This window comes from Paralichthys olivaceus, chromosome 5, assembly GCF_024713975.1.
Source record: "Paralichthys olivaceus isolate ysfri-2021 chromosome 5, ASM2471397v2, whole genome shotgun sequence".
Lineage (NCBI taxonomy): Eukaryota > Metazoa > Chordata > Actinopteri > Pleuronectiformes > Paralichthyidae > Paralichthys > Paralichthys olivaceus.
The window spans coordinates 16,094,138-16,114,451 of record NC_091097.1 but is presented as its reverse complement, the minus strand read 5'-3'; the positions used below and the strand labels follow the sequence as shown (position 1 = coordinate 16,114,451).

Sequence of the window (20,314 nt, the reverse complement as noted above, 5' to 3'; positions counted from 1 at the left end):
AAGTTTCATTAATTTCCTCTTCCTTTTATCTCAGACTTCAAAGTGGCCTTAAATTGTCGCTCGTGTGCACCAGTTTACTTAAGAGAATGGCAGATGGGTAGTTTTTTTTATTTTTTATTGCTACAAGTAAATTTATGAAAACACATTTCAGGTAGCCGGGAAGAAAAACGGTAGCTGTCAAATAAATCTTTGATGCGCCGGTTCATTTTTCCCTCAGAATCCTATTTTCACAGTTTTTATGAATATTGAGATTTATATTGTTTGTTTGGTTGCAGTCTCACAGCTGTCAATCAGGTTTCTTGACAGCACATGAGTGGTTTTTTTTATCATCCTGACGTTCATGTTCTCACTCAAACCTGAATTCTTTTATTGAAAACATCAGTCATGATAATGTCGTGAGCACTTAATGCATCGTCCACAGGCGCCACAATTTACAATAAAATGATTACAAAAGGAAATGTAACAGCAACAAGTGTCAAACTTGTTTCTATCATAAGCATATTTAATCAAACAAGTCAAACACTGACTGTGTTTATCCTTCTGTTAGTTTTCCAATTCTATCATCTCTCTGTCTCTCTCTCTCACGTTCTTTCTCTCTCTCTGTCTCAGTCTCTTTCGCTCTCAATCTCCATCTCTCTCTTTCTCTTTCTGTCTGTCTCTTGCTGTCTGTCTATCTGTCTCTCTCCTCTCTCTGTCTGTTTCTCTCTCTCTCTCTCTCACACTGTATGTATCATCTCTGTCCTTTTTTGGCTCATCAGCCTTGTTTGTCCTGTGTTTATAAAATGTTTGGTGTTGTTTAAGCTCATCCTGCAGTCCATTCATGCTTGCATGTGTGCATTCAGAGACACAGAACAGACGGTACACGGATGCATGTGTACAGACAGATGCCGACTGAAAGGCCAACACACACACACACACACACACACACGCACACACACACACACACACACACACACACACACATACTTAACCAAAGAGGTGAAGAGAGCGTCTGATGAATTTGAAAGCAAATGAAAGATTTAGGTATGCAGTGTACCCATCCTGCCCATGTTATGTCATGGTTTGGGTTTGACCTATTTCTCTCTCTCTCCTGCAATTAACCAACTTTTGAACATAGTTTCCTGGCTCCCAGCGTCCTCCCTCGTTCTCTCTCTCCACTCTTTGAAGTGCTAATCCACTTGCGAGGTCTGTCGGCTAATGAAGCTTCAACCTTGAAGTGATTATTGGAGCCTTGTGAAAGTGCCAGTGACAGAAAAGAAGTATAATTTCAAAAAATTGCACTGTAATTATATTTCTGCCTGTGTGTGTGTGTGTGACAGTCCATCGTGATGTATTGTTATTGACACATGAACCGAGCTCAGTTCTTTAAGTTCTCAAGAAAAATTATTCTCATAAACTCACTCATACAGTTCTCATGCACACAAATAACACACAGAAGAGAAGAGAATGGATTTTATTACGTAAAGGAAGACAATGTATATTTGTTTTTGATGAAGAGCAGGAGGCTGCATGAACCTCATTTCATCTCCACTCTGCTCTAAAGCAAGTGAAAAGAAAAAAATACTCTACAGAAGAAAAGAGAAGGGAAGGGTTTGTGTACTGGTTAATAATCTTACTCAAAATGAAATTTCAATGAAAAATAAAACCGTTTTCAGATGTGAACTCAGGAGGATGTCCTCAGAATTGGGTCTGGACTTTCACAAATGAGATATTTGTGTTCTTTCTGTCTTTTTGCTTCTGTCACATGTTAAAAACGTCTTCAACGCGCCCACTCACTTGTGGTGAATGGCTCGGATTTGCTGTTTTCTTCCATCGGCTCCTTCAGACTTTTTTAGTTGGGGGACTGACCAGAGGAAGTCTGCAGAAAGTCCCGAGGCTCACACATACAGCCCCTCCTGAGAAAGTCTGGAGGTTCTTACGAGTTCCGGGCACTTTTGAAAAGAGCTTGAGTGTGTGTTCATTATAATTTGTTATTATATTATTTATTTAAACCAATGGGAAACATCATGCTGTATTGACAGAGCCTATAAGAGAGAAAGGGGCATCCCTCACATGCCGTGAATGGTACATGTTGCATAAGCTGACGTAGCACTGATCTAGTGCTGTAATCAGATCAGTATGCTTGCAAAACCCTAATCCATGAGCAACTGCCAAACAACAGCAGTTCAGCTAAAGGCACAACGACTGACAGGCAGAGGTCGAGATGATCAAAAGAAGAATGAAGCCTCGTTCAGACAATCCTCCAATGGCATTTTTGTTTTTTTTTTGCATCCACACCCAGCTCAGGGTTTTCTTTGAGTCCCCTTGTTTCAGGGGCAGCTCCTCCCCGCAGCAGGGGCCAGCACACGTGTGTGAGTGTGTCTTTCTACCATGTATATTTTATGACCACTATGATATTTCTAGGTCTCTAATGCTCGCTTTTCTCCAAGAAAGATTGAGGGTGGGTATATGTTTGGAGATCAGAGTGTGACCGCATATCTTTCCACTAACACCTTGTTCACAGGACTTTGTAAAAAACGATTGAAGGACTACAGCAACCCCAAAAAACAGCATCTGTTCCTTAGACTGTTTTTTGTTTGTCTTTGTCCCATCAACTAACATGGAGGAGGCAGGTTTTATAAACTATACTGCAGCCAGCTGTTTTTCAGCTTTCCCATGATTGTCTGGATTTCTGCTTTCTCACATTTTCTAACATAATTATACACATTCATATATATATATATATATATATATATATATATATATGTGTGTGTATATATATATACAGTTTAGACTCACATCTTGCCCTTGTCATGTTATTAATGTGTGTTTGAGTGAAGAGAACATCAATAGAGAGGAGGAGACTTTACTGTAAACATAATTACCTGTGGAGTAACATGAATGATTAATCATAGATGTGAGTATTAATAAGACATCAACTGAGAGGCAGCTTTTATTCCGCTTGAAACCATTTCTTTTATAAGTTTGTATATTACAACAGTTTGGAGAGCGATCTAACTCAGACATGTGTCCGGTTGTATTTTCTTTTCTTTGACTTCATGTTTCAATTTATTCAAACCAGGTAATTTGGCAGCTCTCTAAACAAGCGGCTTGAACATCACTCCACACTCCGTCCTCAAACCTCTCCACCTCAAAACGTCCACACCAGTGTTCCCACTCTCTTTGTGTGATGACGGTGGTTGTGTTGTGGCGTCTGTGTGCGTGTTTGATGCTGCAGTGAAGTGGTTCTTTCACAACGATTTTTGTTTTGCCCAGGTGCTCTCTCGGTTGTGAGTTTTGCGTCTGTTTGAAATGAGTGACAGCGAGTCAGACGTTCAGATATGCTGAATCTAGTTTTTATTTATCTATTATTCATGCAATTTTAAACCCATCTGTCTGTCTTAATCCAGACTCCCAACGAGATGATTATTAAAACCAATTTGAGCAGAGAAAATCTCGACTGATTCTGAGTTCAGCTCCCGAGTGATGCTGTTTTTCATCCAACTCTTTTGCTCTGTGCTGCGTTTCATGTCTCACTTCCACTGCTGCCTTCAACTCAAACAAGAAGATGTGCTATTAAAAAGTTTGGATATACAGTATTTTTAGAATAGTTATAGGAAGTTATTACTGGGCCATAATTTGTGTGCGTGAGTGTGGCTGGGTCTCAATTAGGATGCGCACCAGCACACACACCTACATTGCTGTGAAGATGAAACTGGAGCATTAAATGAGGATCCTCGTCGTCTGAGACCTACCCTGGTGTTATTTTAAACCTGGGAAACGTGTCAGGGTTATACTATCTAGGTAGCCTGGAATGAGAGCGACCTGTTTGCCCAGGCTGTACTTTGTGTGAGTTGGTAAATAAGTGTAAAGACCTGAAGGTTGCTTCAAAGACAACCCAACTCAAAAACTTACTGAAACACACTGCGTGATAAAGCAGTTTTAGACCATTTCTTTGAATGTTGAATTAGATTTCTGGCGGTTCTGGCTTTAGTGGGATTTATAAATGGAGAGACTTTGGCTGATTCTTGACTCTGAATTTGTCTTTTGCGTCAGGACAAACCACTTTAGTTCTTGTGAATGTTTCAGTCGAAATGTTTTTTAAATCTATAAATGGGGGTTGGTGATGAGTTATATTTGTTTCACCTGACAATAATCATCTCATCTCATCCCAACAAAGTCAAAGGTCAGTATTAGTATTATACCTCCATGTCATGTTCAAACTCACTCTCCATATTTGAGCTCAGTGGTTTTGAGAATTTGTTGAAAACTAATGTCTACCCAACATTTCTTTACTTTCTTTAATAAAATGAAAACACAACATCTGTGCAGCTCTAAAAACAAACACAACATCCCATCTGATTAGAATGAAGCTAAAACACTGAGGAAAGATATACGTGCACATTTTTCATATCAAAGTAGTGATTGTAGCAACGCTAATGACACCAAATGTGCTTCTTGTCATCATTGTGTGTTCTAGCAAAAACTGTGAATTGCACTGTGTGTGTGCAACCACGGCAGACTTGGCTGACAGAGAAGTGAGAAAATGGCAGTGATCACTAACGTTGCAGTCAGTGGTGTAAGAAATACTTTCGCCCACGGACAGAGGTAGACGGAAAACAGCAAAACAAACCTAACATGAGCAGATATATAGGGATGGATGTACAGATGGATGGACGGATGGATGGATGGATGGACGGATAGATAGATAGATGTGCACACAACTGCTAGAACTTATTTTATTTGCACAAATCAGGATGTAAATCCTCACCAGTGTGGGTGCTATAGACACAAAGAACTGGATCTCCTGCTTTGGCTTGCAGGATGGTGCTTGGTGGAAAAAACAGAGACAGAAATAACATAACATTTTTATGGGGGCACAGATTCACCTTCACCAGTCTGTCAGAGAGGTGAGAGAGAGAGAGAGAGAGAGGGGTCAGAAAAGACGGAGCAGGTAAAAACTGGAAATCCTGAATTTTACAATTTCCAAAGAATCCCAGGGGAAACTGTATGATTTACTTTCACCATCTGACCCTGTCATCTTTGTAACTCTGTGCCGACACAGGTCCCCAAACTGCCTTCCATCCACTTTTAATAATTATGGGTGCCTTGCCAGCTGGGGGCTCCGCCCCCAGCTGGCAATGCATTGCATGGGGCGAAGCCCCATGCAATGCATTGGCACTTATATTATTATTCCTCGAACATTCCAGGTTTATTATTCTTAGTTCTTCTTCCGTAAATTTTCGTCCCGCTACTCCTCCCACAGATTTCGTCGCACATACTCGAGACCTATAAAAAAACATGCGGAATTACGTCGAATGGTGTGCTATGACTTTTCTAAGAATTTCGTCCAATAATTCGCTCAAAAATCGCGAAAACGCGGCCAAAACCGACGAATGGGACTCAAGGTCTCTCGCCCTAAAGAGAGAATCGGCAAAAACGGGCGTTTTTCAGCCACTTTTTTTGTCTTTAAACACTTCTCCTAGCCACAAACGGAGTCCGACAGACATGATTTTTACATCTGGTGAAAGTAGAGTTTGTTTCCTACGCACACATGCCACTCTGACATCTCTCGGTCCAGTAGTTTAGGCTGAGTCAATTTACCGAGAAATCTTTTCCGGTCTCACCTCTCCATTGACTCCCATGTTAATTTCTGGAAAAAAGTCCGAAAAGGAGAAATACGAAGAAAAATTTCTAACTCGCTCCCACGGTCTCATTTCTGAACTCTCTCGCACCAAAACATATCTGTACGTTCGTGGAAGTCTTGGGATTCGCAAAATGTTTTCATTTCTTAGATAGGACCTATAGTTTTTGAGTTACAAGCATTTGTTTGAAGAGTGGCGCTAGAGCAGCGCCCTCTACCGTTTTCATTGACTTCAATGGAGATCACCAAAAAAGATTCCTGATGAGAAAACTAAATTTCTAAATCGCTCTTACGGTCTCATTTCTTAACTCTTATGAAATATAAACATATGTCGACGTCGGCCAAAGTCTTGTGATTCTCACAATGTGTTCATTTCTCAGATACGACTTATAGATTTTGAGTTAGAAGCTTTTGTTTGAGGGTTGGTCTGAAACCAGTTTTTGTCTCCAAAGTGTGCGCGCAGCAGGTGTTCCTCATCTAATCAGTGAGTAACCATAGCAACCCCATAGACTGTCAGAGGTCAAGTCTCCTCTATAAATTTACTAGATTCAAAGTTTTTGCCACCATCCGCTTTGGCCCAGTGGTTAAGGCACTCGGATCATGTGACGTAAGTCTGGGTTCGAATCCGGGTGAGGGTGGTGGTTTTTGCTAAATTTTGGAGCATATGAATAAAAGTAAAAATAAGCCCCCCCACCCCCCCATAGTAACTGGATATTACCAGGAACATGTAATGGGCCTTTATTTTGAAAATAAGCCCCCCCCATTATAATAGAATGTTACTAGGAAGTCTATACAGAGCCTATATTTTGAATATAAAAATAAAAAACCCTCCCCCATTGTAATAGAATGTTATCAGGAAGTCTGTAATGGGCCTTTATTTTGAAAATAAGCCCCCCCATCCCCCCATATTACAAGGAAACATGTACAGAGCCTGTTTGATGGTACAAATAAGGCCCCCCATCCCCCCCCATAGTAACTGGATATTACCAGGAAGTCTGTACAGAGCCTTTATTTTGAAAATAAGCCCCCCCATTGTAATATAATGTTACTAGGAAACATGTAATGAGCCTGGTTTTTCAAAATAAAACCCCAAGATGGCTACAGGATGTTCCCAGGGAGACGGAAAAAGAGTGGATTTTCAAAATAAAACTCCCAAATAGTTACAGGATGTTCCTAGGAAGAGTAAAAAAAGCTAGAATTTCAAAATAAAATCCCCAGATTGTTAAGGAATGTTTCTAAGAAGCCTAAAAATAGCTGGACTTTCAAAATACAACCCCCAAATAGTTACAGAATATTCTGAGGAAGCCTGAAAGACGCTGGATTTTCAAAATAAAACCCCCAAATAGTTACAGAATGTTTCCAGGAAGCCTGAAAGACACTGGATTTTCAAAATAAAACCCCCAGATGGTTACAGGATGTTCCCAGGAAGCCTAAGAGATGCTGGTTTTTGAAAATAAAACCCCCAGATGGTTACAGGATGTTCCCAGGGAACTGGAAAAATAGTGGATTTTCAAAAATAAAACTCCCAAATAGTTACAGGATGTTCCTAGGTAGAGTAAAAAAAAGCTAGAATTTCAAAATAAAATCCCCAGATTGTTAAGGAATGTTTCTAAGAAGCCTAAAAAAAGCTGGACTTTCAAAATAAAATGCCCAAATAGTTACAGGATGTTCCCAGGGAGCCGGAAAGACACTGGATTTTCAAAATAAAACCCCCAAATAGTTATAGAATGGTTCCAGGAAGCCTGAAAATGAGTGGACTTTCAAAATAAAACTCCCAAATAGTAACAGAATGTTCCCAGGAAGCCTGAAAGACACTTGATTTTCAAAATAAAACCCCAAGGTGGTTACAGGATGTTCCCAGGAAGTCTAAAAGATGCTGTACCTTCAAAATAAAAGTCCTGGATGATGACAAGACCTTACCAGGAAGCCTGAAGGATTCTGGATTTTCAAAATAAAATCCACAAATAGTAACAGGATGTTCCCAGGAAGCCTGAAAGAGGCTGAATTTTTGAGATTAATTGCCATAGATGGTGATAAGACCTTACAACATAGTTTCTCTCTGTCTCTATGAAATTGGTCAATTCTCTCTGTCACCGACCTGGATCATGCATGTTTATAAAATCAAGCAGCTTTTGGAAATGTCTTTCGCTCTCACAGTCTCGCTCTCTCTCTCTCTCGCTCTCTCTTAAACGTAATGTCTCTCTGAAATTGGATTTCATGTAAACCTGGATAATATGTGTCTCTCTGTGCGGAGGAGTGACGAGCGCAAGGCACCCATTCAAAATGTCTCGGCAGGAGAGATTTTCTAGTTCATCTCAACACCCTGTAGGTGAACACACTTGGATCCAGTGTCTGACTGTCAAGGACGACTGACAGACATTTGAACATGAGGGAAAGAGATATTATCCCCAAAATGTAACTTATGACTGGCAAAGGAACGTTTAAAACAATAGCTGTTAAAGTTGAATGTGGTATCTGATAGCACTCGTTATAATTTAGTGTCCATATAAAAATATATGGCATGTATGATGTAGGCCAAAACAGTTTTGCTGTGTATCTCACCAATTCTGCCTCCTGAAGTCCCAACTTCTGTCTGGGACTCTGTCTTGTTTACTAACTTCTACGGCTGAGTTTTAAATCCCATTTGAGCCTCAGGATGGTTTGAGCTTTTTCCACAAGGCAAGCGTCTTGGGAAGGTAGGGAGAATACAAGATACACCAGAAATACCCATTTACTGCGTGAACAGAGGAGCGAGCAAACACTGGGGATGAGGGCAAGTTGCATGCTCAGGTATTTGCAGTTCTTAACTCGGCACAACCTGAACAGAGGGGTGCATATAACATAAGTGTTCCTCGCTTTTTCTTACACCTGGTTGTCAGACTCCTGTAGGTATGCATGACATGAGCTGCCACAATTCTGCAGCACATAGAAGAGAGGGCTAAGACCCATGAGTACGCTCAGATCTGACAAGGCTATGACGAGTTGGGATATTTCCAGGCAAAATCAATACCTCCATCCTCACCGCTCTGTGTAACCATGTACGTTGCAATTTACACGGAGCGCCACTGAGTTTCCAGAAGTAATTTAAATGAAAAAAAATTGCAGCATTATCTAAATGCAGTAAGTAACTGAGTATTAATCTAACAAGGGAAAATAACATTTGCAGAAACAATAAAAAGCATTTTGTTACAGTCATGCTGTAGCATAGAAGGGATATTTTTTTTCAGCATCAATAATATAACCCTAGACTTAAACTGAGGGATCCACTGAAGCTACAGTGTGATTCTTTTTTTAACAAAAGAGACAATGGACAGGACCCCAACAATCATTAACAATCATAAATCCCAAACCTCAGACATACGGCTTCGTTTTTATGACTTTAATAATCAGTGTGTATCCTCCTACTTGATAAGATTCTCAGAATTGTAATATCCCATCTAAAAGCTTGCAGTATAATGCTCCCAGTAGTTTCTCGTTATATGTGCAACTATGAAAATCAAAGCCGCCAGATAAGTAACAGGTTGTAGAATCAAAAGATAAAGCAATAACAATTAAATTCAGATATAGACATAGTAGAGAAGTACAGTTAACAAAAACTAGAACATGTTTCATCAAAATTTAAATGCGCTCCTTTAGTGCCGGAGACATTCTACACTCAAGAGCCTTATTCAACACGTCAACACACACATTATGAGAAAGCATCAAACTATGGAGAGCCCAGTGACAGCACAAAGAGCCTGACATGCATGTCTGTCGTTGGCACTGGACCCAGGACAAGATCATCAGGGTTTCCTGCCAGACAGCCGACATCTTTTCCATGTCACACCAGCTAACGTGCCCCTTCAACTTGGTAACAGGAGGCGCTCAAGCCAGACCACCTCTCATTCTAAGTCCCTGTGACTGTGCCTGCTGGGAATTTTACAGGAAATATATATTAATCGTTTGTGTCCATCGATATCCATTCTCAAATTCCACACGTTAAAAGTGATGTAACACTGTAAAATGAATCTCATTTTCCCCTCTCGTTTTCAAATCTGCAGTATTTTCACTTGGAATTTTGCAGCCCTCTATAATTTGGGTCAACATTTAAGCACATTTGAAATTCGAGTACTTTCACATTTATTTAAAGAAAGGATTATGTAAAAGGGACGGAGGAAAAAAAAACCTCTGCTAGCCAGCTGTTTTTTTTCCTTCCACTGTTAATTCATTGTCTTTTGCTGCGTAACATGATTATCACTATTAATACATTACCTCATAAGGGACCATGATTTACGCCTGAGTTGAATCTGGTAGATTTTTATCTGCAATGGTGGTAAAGAGGAACACTCCCATGATCCCCTGCTGCTTCATGACGTCATCAGACTAGCTCTTTTGTTATTGTTTTAATTGAGAGACCCTCAGCAGCAGGAGTTGCATATTGTATTTTTAAAGCAAAGTGTAGTGTGGGAACTGTTGGATATCTCTATAATTTTTTATGTCTCGTCCTTAGTATGTTATGATTTGGAGTTTAAATTTGAATTGAGTATCCCTAACATCTGCTTACATTATATTTTTTGTTCATTTGTTTTATTGCCATGTATTTTGTGAAGCACCTCGCACACTTGTTTAAATAATAAAGTTATTATTATTATTATAGTGGTGAGACCAGTAGCAACTGTGACTTTATGCCTTGACAGATATGCTTACTTTTCTAGAAACCCATAAATAGATTGATAAAAAAAAACCTGAACAGATAAAGAAAGATAATTGGGTGAAACACATCCTCAGCAGATGAACTGTCACAATAGTATGTACTTAAAGTATAAGTGGTATATGTAAAACTTTCTCTTAGGGTCATGAATGTAATTAATAAAAGAAAATATCACAAACATTACATCAAGTATAATAGATGAGTGTGTTGAATTATCTACACAAAGCCATTGTGATAATTCCCTTGATCAGAATTTGTTTTCATAAATACTAATAACTTAAGGATGTGACCTGTGCTCAGTTCTGTCACACCAGTCAAACCAGAATGTGATAATATCAAGGGAGGGATAAGATAAATCATTAACTGGTGCCTGTGCAATGGTGTATTTCAAAACTACCAACAGAATTAAATACTGTTGAAGCTCATACAAGAAATAAGATAAGGCTGGATGAAGCTTTAATGAGCCCTGTGGGCGGAAGTAGATTGTGGCAGCATCAAGCTGCAACAGGATGAAATATGAAGGAATACAAGGAAAAGACGAGAGTCAGTTCTGGAGCAGTTACGCTGAGAAAGTTCAAATGTCAAAGGTGAATGGTTGGGAGGGGGCATCTGAGAGCACACAGCCCACCAGACCTTTTAGTGACGCCGGCAGCGGTGCATGTCGGCTTTAATTGCTTGTCAGTGAAGAACAAGGAGAGGTAGTTGCAGTGGGCTCATAATCACTATATCTGGACAGTTGAGGAGTGAAAAAAAAAATGTCTTGCTCTAACGTAACAACAGTCAAACCAAAAAGCTTAAAGTACGATAGACAGAAGTCTTTCAGCGTTTTACCAAATGGTAAGGAACAGATGCTCGTTATCCTCACGAGATGCAGAGTCTCAAGGTTCACAAGATAAACAACTCCTCACACAAAACATCAGAACATCTTATCTACAGCATTCCCGGAGAGGCCTTCAGACCTCTTAGGTCAGCAGTCCATCCATTATCTATACTGCTTATCCTTTGAGGGGGGAGGAGGGGAGCTGCAGCCAATCCCATGCAAGAGGTGACGTTCACCCTGGTTTACACCTACAGACACATTTTAGTCTCCAATCAACCTAACCATGCACAATCCATATCATCTTGTTCATTTTTCAATTTGAAATAAAAAAAATGCAAAGCATAATCATTTAGGTTCCTCTGTATAATTTAAATTACGCCCATGAGCCTGAGCGTGTGTGTGTGTGTGTGGGTGGATGGAAAATGTTGAACAGTCTTGGCTCTTGACATGAAAGAGCAAATGAAGCACTCGCTTGTTGTTCCTTAGGGGGAGACAGGTGTTAAAAGAGAGCACCAATGCGTGTCGAGTCTCAGATACATCTAATCTGGGTCTCTTTCCAGCCCATGCCTGCAATCTTCCAATGACTGCAATTGTGGCTGACGAATCTCGTCATTTTTCAGGATGCTAATTGGCTGAAGTAGCAGTTAGTTAAGAGTCTCAGTGTGAGATAATACACTTCACAGTGAGGGAGCGGAAGGTGGGGCTGTGCTTCAGTAGGAAATAGTATTCATCAAGTGTATTTTATTTGGATGATACTGATAAAGAGCTTTTCTCTATCACACATCATTCATACACTTTCGGCCTTTCAGGGCCAATTTGGGGTTCAGTATCTTGGGCAGACACTTCGAAGTGCAAAGTGGAGGATCGGGGGATCGAACCACGACCGTCTAAACCTCCTGGGCCCCTAACGTGCTGGTGAACGGCCATTAAAAACCTGCCGCACACCACTCAAGCTGTTAGGCATATATTGTCCTCTTTGGAGTAGATGGAAGGAAATCAGATAGTGTTAAGTGATGTCACATTTTCCAAGCATGTTTGTAAAAGAGTTTTTGGTGCAGCGCGCCTTCGGCATCAGTTGAGACCCGAGTGGGTCCAGTGCTAACACACGGCACCACCTCCTGCAATTAGCTGGGACGATCCATGTGGCCCTCTCACAGTGTGTCTGCATCTCTTTACAGATCTGTTGTACTATCGGCCTGCTGGAATATCCATTTATCGTGTTTTGCATCTGTTTTATGTGTAAATTCTTTTTTTTCTTCCCCGTCAGCCTCATTTCCCCTTTTCCTCTGTTCATCTGAGGCTGTTGCACCTCGTTTTTTTTACTCCTCCTCTTCCCTCACTAATTACATCCCTTCATCTGTGCTGTCTTCTGCCCCTACACCCTTGCTCTCTCTGTCTTTATCTCGCGTCTTCACATCCTCCATTTCCTCCCTCTTCATCACTTTCGCTCAGTCCTGCTTTTTCTCTCCCGCTGCCTTGCCCCCTCTGTTTCTGCGGTGTGAGTCTTCTCAAAGAATAAAGCAATGACAGAGGCAGAGTTTAGTCGTCGCCATGAGTGAGAAGATGAGAGAGAGGGAAAAAAAACAAAGGGCTCTCTTATCTCTCTCCCTCCTCACATCCTCCAATGCCTCTGCTCCGTCGTTCTCCTCCTCTATATTTAACTCCTATTTATTTTAATGTGCCTTTTTTTTTTCTGTCATTGTCTCCAGGTTGTTGATGGGGACAGATGCTGTTGACCCACAGACCATTAATTCTCACTGTCCATCTTTTTCACACATAGTCATTGTCTCTCTCTCTCTCTCTCCTTCAGTGTTTCACACATTTTTTTCTTTTAACTGAGATTTAACAGTAAATGATGAGTTTCATAACATGCTCGTCTTGCATCTGTTGTCAAGTCCTGAGAGTTGGTAACTTTAGAACAGTTATGGCATCTGTTCTGTGAGCACCATGCTAATGCACCACTTGTGCACTGTGTCGAGGATAACAGAGAGACGGATTATTTATTCTATTAATTTTTTAATAAAAAATCGTATATAAAATTCTACAGATGGGGTTTAACAAATGACCATAAAAATGTCAGAATTTTTATTTAAATATGGACAAACCTCTCACTATTGTGGATTAAGCAAATAATTATGAGAGACAAACATTTAAATTACGGCCAGGTCTGCAAAAATGATGGAACTGTTGGCTGCAAAACTTACAGTATATTTAGTCTGAGAGATTTTCATGATATGATATGAGTCAATGCTGAGTATCACACAGTGATATAGTGATACTCGTGTATGCAGATTTGGCCTTACATGAATGTAAAGGAACTATATGAATTCTTACAGGTTTTCCTCCTCTACTTAACCAGAGTCGACACAAAGAAATTGGGATTTAACGACCAGCGAGGCTAATGCGAATTTGTTCAGGTCCCTTTTCTAGTGAATACAAACAATATTAATAGTATTAATTCCCTGTAATACATTGTACATGCTTAAATCTGCAGTATCACACAGAAAACCCACATTTTCAACCCAGGGTTCTAAATAAAGAAGTGGAATCAGCACGACTAATGTGGAATAGATGGCGAATGCAGATGAATGTCTCTTAGGCCTTTTGGCATTAAAATCATTACATTTCTGATTCGCAGGCACTGAGCTCAGGGTCTTAACTCTGAGCAGCTTACAAGTGAATATAACAGGGGACCTCTCGTGTCATCATTCTGCAGCAGTGTATTGTTATAGTGAAACGTGTGTCTGTAAATTCTATACCTGTGTCTGATGTGACATGACAATATCATGTAAGGAGCTCATTCAGACGAGGGCAGGGAGTGACTCCCTCCATGGTATCTTATGTCATTATGTAATTTCTTCATTACTCCTCTCCCCCATTGCTCCCCTCACTTACTCCACCTCTCCCCCCTTTTCTGTTTTTCTGCTATTTTTTTTTTTTTGCCCGCAGCCAGGCAGTGCCCTAGTTTAGCAGTACAGAGCGTTTGTTGGCATTACCCCCCCTCCCTAAACAAAATAATAATGATAATGTGCAGTCAAGGGAGAACACAAAATTCAAATCCATGCATGCCTCCATTTCAAGTAATTCAGGTGCACATGCTCAGATGTTAATATTAGCTGTGCAAGTGTTGTAGATGTACATGTAGAAAACAATCTTAGCCCCCCCCGACACACACACACACACACACACACACACATATACACGCTGCTTTACTTGCATTGTTGCATGACTGCCAATGTAATTCTCTGGAGCATACGATATTTAGCTTTGAGGAAAGCACACCTGCTCCCTGACACTGGGGATGCAGCTTGTGACAAGTCATGCTCAAACTTACTGTACGTTCATGTGAATAATCTATTTATATACAGTAGCTACATTTACCACCTCCTATTAATGTCTCCATTATTATTATTATTAGAGATGGGCACAGGGAACAGAGAGAAGCAGAGAAATGAAGCCATGTTTGGGAACAATTGAGATTAAATTCTGCAACGTATGGAATACATACTGTAACTTCTTAATCAATTAATCCGTTCCTGTCACAATAAAAGAAGGATAGAAAACGGTGAAAAGGAAGAGCATCGGGGAGAAGGATAAAGAATGAGGGGATGAGAGTATAGAGAAAGGGATTCAAAAATGCAGGATGTCTCACTATGTACATACATGTGTTATTTGTATGTGTAGCAAGTAAACAAGTCATACATGTTAGCATTAGTCACTCAGTTGTCTGAACCAGTGCCAACTTTCAGCTGACCCATGTTATAATATGTTATGTACTGTATAAGGAGCTGTTATTATTATTGACTGTGAGTCCTTGCCTGGATTCACTGTTGAGTCATAGTTAATAAACTCAATCAATATCTAGTGGGAATAATAAACTGCCATTCCCAAAGCATTTCACTTGGTTGGTAAGTTAATATACAAACATAAAAAAATGTTTTCTTTTGTGATGAGACTGAGTCACTTTGCTGACAGTCGACTCTGAATCATAATGAAATCCACCTGCAATGAATTCATCATCTCTTCGAGCATGAACATTGACAGTACACTAAATGAAGCCCAAATATAAATAGCAGTAGCAAAGTCATGCCGATATGTTTCAACCCGCTTTTATAGTATCAAATAACTAATTGAAGCTAAATTTACCACAAACACTTGAACTGATATCACAACTAATACTGATAAGAACATACTTTTAATTTATAAAGATTTATGACCAATACTGCAGCCAGCCACCAGGTGGGGATCAAGACGCTTTGGCATCACTTTTGGGAAGAAAGTCACAGTGGAGAAGAGACTCATACAATGAGATATGAGACAATAAGATATATATTACCTACAGTGCAATGCTTTCCTCCCCATGAAAGAGCTATCTCAAATAGCTCATTCAATACAGTCACAAATAAACGTCAGCTGCCAAAACGTTGTCCATTTCTAACTTAGACCATACATTTATTTTCTTTCTTTTTCTTTCTAAGAAGAGGTTACTTGTATATTGTTTTAAGGTATTTTTCTTTTTCTTCTTAAGCTGAATATGTTGGAATGAATGAGCCATCATGTGGAAAACCCAGTCCTGTTTGCCTGCAGGACATATTACTCACACACACACTGAGGAACATTAAGAAACATTTCTTTTCCATAGTCAGACTTAAACCAGCCTCATCCACAAAAACACAAGGGACCTAACATTGCTCCAGCTCCATTATTCTCAAATAAAATCTCAAACTACTTTCACTATGACCATATGATTATCTGCAATTCCAAGAATGATGTTTGCTGTAAAGAAACCCCACAACACCCCACCATACTTTAGGTTTAACACACACCATTGATTTACCTGGTACTTCTTCTCATTGTGTGCTCATCTGAGGCTCTATTGTAAAGATGCTCACAGATTTGATACATTTTAATGAGGCCTTTGTTTACTATGGTTGTACTCTGGGTTGTGTAATAGCATTATTCATTATCACAGTGTTGCAGCTCTCTTGCTCTTGTTGAGGTGTTCAAATTGCTGCTCAGCACAAGGCAGTCGTCTACTCCTACACATTGGAATAAACAAACAGATTATAGTACACTATATGTCTGTGCTGTACAGGACAGAGTGTTTCTTACAGTTTCAGACATGCATTGATTTTTGTTACCTCGACCAACGGGGTTATGTCTCCACCCTTACAGCGTAACTTGGTGGAGGGTTGCAGTATGAGTCCAGTTTCAAAATCTGATTTCTAATCATTTGTGGATGTTGATAAATTAAGAGGGCTGATATGTATGAGTGTGTGAAATTTGGTGCAACTTGATGGAAGTGAAGGGGACTGTTGGGCCTTGGCAGAGGTATACGCTCTATGAAGACATTCTACTTCTGATTTAATTGAAAAGATAATTCTTTTAGATTCTGTTATTTGAATGTGCTATACTGCGATAACTAAACTACATATTCACTGAGTACAAACCTGTTTTCCCTGCAGAATGTTTGGATGACTGAAAACACCACAGCACAGTTTACATTGGGCTGCACTTGGCGACCAGCCTCTGCCATTATAAGGTCAGAGCTAATTACATGTCTTCTGAGCCCGATCTGTGTCTTTGTACAAGTCTGTCTCTTCTTCTCTTCTCACCACAGGTCCTCACTCCTCCTCCTCCAGTTACCCTCTTTTCATTATTTACCAGGCCAGATTCCTACATGTTCAGAAAATGTGGTCAAGCTTGATCTGACAAAATCCAAAAGGAAATCACCATTAATCACCACTGAAGTATGAAGAATTGAAGAAATATTGGATTAGATGACAAAAGTTTGAAGGAGAAAGTGGAAACACGTGATATTATTTAAAGCAAGCAGCACAAAATGAATGATTTTGTCATCTTGTGATATTGGAACATTCGGACAATGTATTTTAGTCTCCTCAGTCCCAATGTTTCCTCCACACATCAAAGAAAATGAATGATGGAGTAAATAATCCACATCTTTCATGCTAATTCCTGACGCTGTCACAGCCGATCACCCTCTTCACTGGAGCTGAAGTAGCACTTTACTCTACTCACTGTTTGCACATCCTCTGTCTCTGCTCAAAAGTCAGTGTCCTGTGGGCTGAATTAATTTATCTTAAACGATCAGCAAATCAAAGCGCCACGCCACAGCGCCTGTTACTCACTTAACAAAGTGAAGATGAATGGACGCTGATGCTGTTGTGTTTGGACTCTACGACGTATCCAGTTTTTCTTGTGACTATCTGGTGCTGCTGCTGATCTGTTTCAATGTTCTCAACAATAATTTAATCATCTTTATTGGAAACGACGAGGGATGCCTGACACATTTTTACAACTGAATGGACCATTGTGCATGAGATGATTTACACAAAGAAAAAAAACCATACATGTTTCGGAGCTGAGAGGCAACATAATCGGATACTTACACGTTTGCATTGATGTGCTGAAAGATTTTTTCGAAGAATACAATATCCAGATCTGTTGTAAACTAACACCCGGTGGTTTGGAGATTTGCACATTGCACAACAGCCTTGATATGTTGTTCATGCTTCATTCATGAATTTCATGCTCTGTTCAACGCGTGTGGAATACAGACTCGCCTGCTCATGTCTTCCAATGCATCAGCCTGGCAGGTGTGCACGCTGATACAAATACACAACGTTCAGACACAGCAAGTTACCGCTTTTCAAGCTGATCATCTATATTTAGCAAACTGGTCAATGGCTGATGCAGTTTGTATGATGCACTCTTTATCATTAACTTGATTTATGTTATATATAAAATCCAATTCACTCTTTAGTAGTAAATGTGCTAGAAGGAGATTTAAAACGTTACTAAAGCAAAGGAAGCTGATTTTATCTCAAAATGCAACCGTCGTTTTAAAAATGCCTTTTAGAAAATTGTGAAAAATGAGGTTAACTGTTCCTGTAATGGATTGACATGCTGGTATGACTCATTAAAACTTTTCATATTTTATATTTTATTACTCAGGGACCCTCGGACATAACAGAGACATAGTTAGGCCTCTTAATTAAAAAAAAAAAAAAGTCATTAACTGGTCACAAAAATAGAGGAAAATTTGGATATCAGTGTCTTGCCCATGAACACTTCAGACTGGAAGAGCTTGGGGTCAAACCGCCAATACACTTTATACCTAATTTTTTTCAATCCCACAGCTGAGGGCTGAGCTGAGTGGTACATGAATCTTCTATAACACAAAGCAGATCTTCTCATTTGTTTGAAACAGTTTGAACCTGTTCTTCGTCCCTCTCACTCCATCGATGTCCTCCTCCGACTCTTGCAAGTTTTCCCTTCAGGCTTGCCTAGGGAAATCCTCAACATTGTGGGATGCAGTTAGGCATCTAGAATATTCATGACTCACACATAATAGTCAGCACTGCACATCGCTCTCCCAAGTGGGTTTGTAGGTCTGCTTTCACTGAAATGCACACACACACCCACAGAGAAGTTAAAACACAAGCCGTTGGTATAGTTCCCAAAAATTAAGGAAGCGATTTCTGTTTCCCCGTAAGATAGATCCAGGCCATCTGTGATTTGTTCTTTCGTCCATCCATCCATCCGCTCATCACAGAAAATCAAAACTAATCAAAAACTTGCATGAAACGTTATTAAACACTTTATGCCTGGCTCTGCATGTGCACATCTCAATGATGGTGCCTCTCCGCACATATCAAGTCTGCCATGATGACTGTTGGCTAAATGATTAGTGAATGAACCTCAGGACTGTGCGAGTCATCACAGAAAGACATATGAATATGATTGCGATGCCTCCAGTTTGTAAACACAGCGGTTCGCTGAGGCACAGCAAGCAGGTTACTGCTGATTCATCGTTGCCGGCACCATCATTCTGGTACGGCTGTTCAATTCAGTATCCACAGAGCCGGAGTCGGGGAACAATTTAAAAGCAGTTTTTTGCAACTTTACATGCAGTAGGTTGTGGTTGTGGCTTGGCCGGAAAGGTTTGAGGTTTGGCTTTGGCTCAGGGGGTCTGAGACCAACACAGCAGTGAAGGCAGCAAAACGGGGCCAAAAGTCTGGAGCTGGCTGGGCAGAGCACGCTGGAGATAAGTAATACAAACTGGTAACAGCTGACAAGGACAGGGCAGGGCATCAGGTGAGCAGGAATTGGGGACCTGATGCAAAAGCAGTAAATCATCTGGGTTAAGATGAGGATGAAAACAGGGCAAAACTTGTTTGTGGCGTCTGCACCACATTGTTAAGTGAATGATCTGGAGTCTTGATGGATGAGCTGAGTTTGATGTTGAGCTGCATGTGCTCAGGTAGCCTCACACATGTTCCTTCTTGCTCCTCTCACGCTGAGTCTCTGCCTTATCACCCACTCCTCATTTATTCCTTCCACACATTTGTCTCATGTTGCTTTTACTCTTCATGCCTTTCTCTTTCACTCCAATCACTTCCTTCTTCACTTCCTTCTTCTTGCCAACTTGAAGTTTACTTATATCTCTTTCTGGCCTCTCTATCTCAATTTCTCCCGTTTTGCCTCGCCTCATGTTTTATGCATCATTGGTTCCCATGCTCCTCAGTGATCAAAAAGTGATTTTGATTTTGCGCCTGCAGCATGGATGCATTGTTGCTATGACAGCAGCACTGGTGCAAGTGGGAAGGCCAGAGGGTAGCCGATGTATTGATAGCAGAACATATATACTGTGCTTTGATCAAGAGCAAGGCTTCACTGTAAACACTGTGTGTGTGTGTGTGTGTGTGTGTGTGTGTGTGTGTGTGTGTGTGTGTGTGTGTGTGTGTGTGTGTGTGTGTGTGTGTGTGTGTGTGCTCGTGCGTGGAGGAAGAGAGGTTCTCCTGTAACAGATTCTGAGCATGTTTGTCAGAGTTCATGTTAGCAAATATGAATCTGTGAAGTTTCTGCAAATGGAAAAACCTTTGTGACATTCTAACCAGAGGAAAATCAATACACTGTACAAGATGTGGAATAATCCATATATGTGAGATGTCTGAATGCTGCAAAGCAAACCTAAGAGTCTGCATTACATGAAACACCGGTTTATGACAGCAGATAGCGTGATACACTACATGTCATAATAAGGTGTTCTTCTTTTATTGTTAATCTTCTTTTGATGCAATGCTCATTCTTCCTCTTCCTGAGGGCTAAGGTTTGCAATTTTGGATTCTGCAGCAGAAAGAGGTGATGGCAGTGATTT

General features: G+C 40.3%; 1 protein-coding gene across 5 annotated transcripts in view; it reads left to right on the top strand.

Moving 5' to 3' along the window:
* Positions 1-20,314, top strand: part of LOC109639382 (protein phosphatase 1 regulatory subunit 29) — a 63,354-nt gene that overhangs the window by 22,533 nt on the left and 20,507 nt on the right. For 2 of the 5 annotated variants that reach the window (XM_069525100.1, XM_020102807.2), the window contains exon 3: positions 16,599-16,675. The exons of the other annotated variants lie outside the window; for them this stretch is intronic. The gene's annotated coding sequence lies outside the window, so the exon portion shown is untranslated. The remainder of the gene's footprint in view (positions 1-16,598; positions 16,676-20,314) is intronic. 5 annotated transcript variants of the gene reach the window in all.